The 5291-nt window shown below is 39.6% G+C and overlaps 1 long non-coding RNA gene across 1 annotated transcript; it reads left to right on the top strand.

Moving 5' to 3' along the window:
* The first annotated feature begins 4052 nt into the window (after window positions 1–4052).
* Window positions 4053–4991, top strand: LOC309698124. The gene is made up of 3 exons (XR_014274010.1): window positions 4053–4178; window positions 4236–4371; window positions 4454–4991. It is a non-coding gene; the product is annotated as an uncharacterized lncRNA (long non-coding RNA).
* The last annotated feature ends 300 nt before the right edge of the window (window positions 4992–5291 follow it).

Here is a 5291-nt window from a genome sequence, read left to right as displayed (position 1 = left end):
ACTAAGTGGTCAAAAGTCTGGCTGTACTTCACAGCAAAAGATGCAAACTCAGCAGCCTGCAACAAGTGCTTTAAGCTGATACTGTGATACTGTGCAAAGGAGGTAACACCTCAAATCCGATGAAACACCTGGCGACGCATAGCGTTTTTTTCTAAAAGCCGTATTTGATAGCTTGCTGCGAGACCTCACACCGTGCACGTCTACTGCGGGTGTGGTGCCTGTTATCGGACCCGGAGTTAGCAACATCCCCCAAAAATACGAAGAGGAGAGTCCTGGCCCCTAGCCCTGCCAGTGTAGCAGAAATGATGAGGATGATGATGGCAGCAGCAGCCGTTCTTCTCTGCGTGAGTAGCTTAATGTTGTTCGTGTGTAATTTACGTTGAGTAGACTCACCACGTTATTACATTAATGCATGTAAGGTGAACTAGCAAACATCATCATAGCTACATGCGGCTGTCTTCTTGTTTGATGGCAGATGCTCCCTTCACCCTGGCCAAAAAGGCTAAAATGACCAAAGAAAAAGTGGAAAACAGTTACACATGAGAGGTCTTTGGACAAAGTTTGTGTTTTTTCCATTGTTTAAGCACTGCTTCCAGCCAAGAGTGATACCATAAATGCCCTCTAGCTGCAGAAAAGGCTAACATTGTTATCCTTTTACAAAAAAACAGCTGAACATGAGAGGTTTTCGGACCAATTTTGTGTTCTCCATTCTTTAAGCACCGGTTTGAGCACCGTTTAAGCACCAGCACCGTTTCAAAAGTACCGATTTGGCACCGGTATCAGATAAAACCTAAACGATACCCATCCCTAGTACTAACAGGGACATAGAGGCCAGAGACCCAATGTTTAATGATCCACATTTCACTATTTTACTCATGGTGGAGTTTTTGGTAATACCATATTGTTCTTTCTTTGTGATTTTTAAAAAAATTTTTTTTTTCAGTGTTTAAATAGTTTTTTTGTTAGTTTGTTTTTTGTTGGTTTGGGAGCAGATATGTCACACCCAGTCCAATTGGGAGGGGACCAGAGAAAGGTCTGACATTATTTTGGCAAAGTTACACACCGACTCAATATTAATATTAGTGACCTTCAATTGACATAATTAGGTGCCATTACTGCTCCAAGATGAATTCTAATTTTACTGAATTTCCGTTTATCCTTAGCCAGCATTTTCAGGATTCATTCAGAGTCACCTGCTCTGGACCCTGGAACACAATTTGCCATTGTTGCTGGTGTCTTTAGGTTCACATGTCTCATAAAAGAATCACCAGTAACCAGAGTTTGCTCCTTGGCAGGAGTGTTGCAGAGTAGGGAAAAACTATGAGATGTGAACGTGATGGTGGTGTACCACAGGTACCACTCAAATGCATGATCTGGAGATCAGGTAAGTTTAGAAAGCTGTCAGGGCTGAACAGTTCTAATCATTTCAGTTCTGAATGTACAACAAATCTCTCCAATAACCTTATATCTAGTTTGGTATGTTAAGAAAATTTGGTCTTACAAAAAGCTCTACAAAATTGTATGAACATTAAATATAATGGCAACTAGAAGGATTTTCTCTTACCTGAAATTTTTTGATTAGTGTTCTACAGAAAATATGAATATGTATTTTTAGTTACTTATTAGTCAACTTGCAATCGGAAAAAAAAAAATTCTTGCTTGTCTTTGCAGGGTTGCTCATTTATATCATAATCTTTCATCTGCTTGCTGCTGATTATCTGAAGCCACCTCTGTAAAGTTGTGCTCCCAGAGCTTCAGCTTTGTTGACGTCTCCTCCTTCTGGATTGCAGCTTCTTTTATATACTGTAGCTGCCTACAGTATATGTTAGCCAGCAGCAGTAATTAGTTATTGAGTCAATGCTACGCGATGTAATGCAAGGTGACAGGTTGTGAAATGTTTGGATCTTTATCAGATGTTTATTCAGAAACATTTCAGTGTAGCATTTGCTGTAAGTAATTTCCATAGCTTCAAAAGACTCACCTGGAGCCATAAAACAATAATAGAAATGCTAAATTTGTATGCTAATGCTACATAAGGAGATGAGCAAGATTCCTCCTACAGCTGATAAACACATAATTTAACTACACTGAGATGAGGGCTGCGTGTGTGTGTGTGCGTGTGTGTGTGTGTGTGTGTGTGTGTGTGTGTGTGTGTGTGTGTGTGTGTGTGTGTGTGTGTCATGTTAGATTATAATATTATTTTATGCCATGTTTTACCCCTAACTAAAGATTGTGAATTATTATGTAGTTTTAGTTTGCATTATTCTCCTGAATTAGAAGAAGCTGATAACTATTGCATTCGTTAAACTGATTTGCATTACATTAGACTGCTGATTTATTGTGGATGAATGATATTGTTTTATGATGTTATAAGAAATACTGTTTGCAGAAAGTCATCGCCTTATTTGTCTGATTAGAAGAGAACAGAATATACTGGAGTTTTCTGCCCCAACTCAGCAGGAGCAGATAAACGGGGAGCCAAGGTCGTAGCTTAGGCGCCGTGTCAGAGAAAAGCATGTGAATGTTTAGGCTTTTGTGATAAGGTGGGAGAACCAGAGGCTATAAGAGTTTGAGCAATGCTCCACCATTTTGAGATCTGAGGCTGTCTGCATACAGTGTCCATCTCCCACGCGTGTGACTATTAAAATCATCGTTTGACTTAACCCGGCTGGACCAGTGTTGTTATTGTGGTTTTTCTCTTGTCTCCATCCCCAATATTTTGAACCATAACAGTCACTACTCCAAAACTGCTGTAGCAGCTGACACTGCTGAAAGCTGAACATGAATACTTGATGTACACACAACTTGAGTGTGAAACACAGGATTATGTTGTGGTTGAAAACACAAACCATCACTGAGTGATGTGGTGAAATGCCATAAATTGTGTGTGAAGCTACATTAAAAGCAATGAGCAGACAATGAAGTGACTGTGTGCAATGTGATTACAAATTTAGATGGTGTGGTGTTTTCAAAGACTTCAAAGCAGACACCATAGTGCTTATGATATTTCATTTTATATAAAAATGATTTGTATGCACCATAATCAAAATTAAAACTTTCTTGGAAAGTATTTGAAAGTTCTTTTTTTTCACTCGGCCTAGCACTCCAAAGAAAAATCACTTCACTAGCATTTTATCTTTCTATTATCAGAAATGCCAGCACTACTATTAATTTACTGCAGTGTCATGTTTCTATCCAGCTGAAAAATACAAGTCTACCACTGACTCTAGTATTGCTCTCACCAGCTTTTGCAGAGAGTCTCTCTTTTTAGCAGCTAAATTTTCTCTTCATTTGCTGCTCTATAACTCTATCTGCCTCCTGGCAAATGGTTTTTATATCCACTTAAAAAGCAGATGCCTGCTATGTCTGTTAGAAAATTTGCTGGAAAAATGTGCACATGATATCATGTCGTGTCATTTTGATGCCTTTTCACTACTTGAATGTGTTTTTATTGTGTTACATTATATGCTAAGTTATTAAAAGGCCAGGCTGTCTAGATGGTGTACAATGACAGAAAAAAGTGTGATTTGAAGGGTCTATATGAGAGAAGTGTTTAAAGCAATGGCTGGAGAGAGTATAGTAGAATTAACAGCACTAACTGCAGACAGTTATTTAAATTATTTACACAAGTGTCCATGAGAACACACAAAGAAAAAAATAAATCTGATTATAAATGCATATGAGGAGACTTCATTTGCACAGTGGCAATGTAATGTAACATATGCTTTGCCCATCAAGCAGATAATAAAAGCGTGTGCTGTTTCTGTGATTGCACCTATTAAGAGAATATAGCAGTTTATTAAGCCCTTTGGGGGCAAAAAAAGGGAAATGCTACATGATTAAAAATGCAGATTTAAAAACTGATAATTATTGAGCCAGCTATGCTTTTGATTTAGGTAATAAATCCCTTGAGTCAGTGTTGAGCAGTTATTATATAATTATAGAAAAATTACCATTTATTTTTTGGCTGTAATACACTGTTGTGTATCATGATAAGCCACTACCTTGACTGTTTATGGTACTCTAGCCTAATTATTAAACTAAATCATCAATGCTTTTTTCTTTATTGTTTCATTCTTCTTGGCTCAGTCACTTTGTAGCAGGTAATATATCGGATAACGTATATGTCACGGTCCCCGTGTCTCTCTGGTTGGCCCACGCTGGCTACAGGTTTTGTTGTTGTTGGTTTTGGTTTTGGTTTTTTGTCTCTCCTCCTCCTCTCTGCCTGGGTGGAGCTCATTACGGGCTCTCACTCTTGGCCCACGCACCCGTGTGATGGTGTCCACCTGCGGCTGATCTGGCTGATTTCCCCAGCTGCTATTTAAGGCAGTGGCACAGAGCAGCTCACCGCTGGAACGTTGAACCACCTGAGTTCGTGCTCGCGGCATATTCAAAGAAGAATCGCTTACACGTGTTTTATGTTGTGGAACTAACCTTGACCTTCTGTCTGTAGATTCTGGACCGAATCACCGGACCTGTCCAAGTGGGGCAGTGTGTGGAGTGTTGGAGCGAGTGCGGCTGAAGAGGAGTGCGTGTGTGCGGAGGAGCGGTGGCGGTGACTGAGTGGAAGAGGAAGCGTGTGTGTGGATTCCCCCCCCCTTCTCTCCCTGGAGCCCTGGACCCCCTCCCAACTCACTGTACATATATTTTGCACTAAGGTGATCCCTATTGTAAATAAATCCCCTTTTTGTTTCCTTGAAAGAACTGTCTGCGCGTGAGTCCGTTCAGTAGCCATGACAGTATATAAATAAAAAATTGAATTGGTTCTAAAACCTGCATGGAGAAAACTCTGGTGTGAGCATCAGTTCATGAACTGACTTGCAATAAAGCCCATGCAGGTGAATCAGTAACTTACGCATTTATTGCTTTCTTTACTGCTGTTAATAAATTGAACCAGGCAGCTGTTTGGCAGTATGTCTACATTTTTAGCACAACCAAACTGTGACTGCTTGATGTTTTTCTTGTACATTACCAAGGTTGTGTTCAGTATCAACAAAGCAGGAAAATGTTTGAACACCTTGGTTCGTTACCCAAACACTGCACTTATAGGATAGATAGGAGGCTCAGTCATATGGCTGAATTTATATGCACGTTGCTGCAGGGCACTTCCCACCAAACAAATGAACTTCAAACCATTTTGCAAACCTGTTGCTCAACCCAGAAACTGTAGCAAAGTGATGTGTGCTGTTTTTAGATTTAAATATGCTTCACTCATAATTTTATCTCAGTAGCTGACTTGCAATATTTTGACTAGTTTTCTCTCTCATCTTTCTCCATTTCATTTTTTCTTT

The sequence above is a fragment of the Aulonocara stuartgranti genome (assembly GCF_965226115.1).
Source record: "Aulonocara stuartgranti genome assembly, chromosome: 22".
Classification (NCBI taxonomy): domain Eukaryota; kingdom Metazoa; phylum Chordata; class Actinopteri; order Cichliformes; family Cichlidae; genus Aulonocara; species Aulonocara stuartgranti.
Note: the sequence above shows the minus strand (reverse complement) of the source record. Positions and strands in the feature narration are given on the sequence as shown.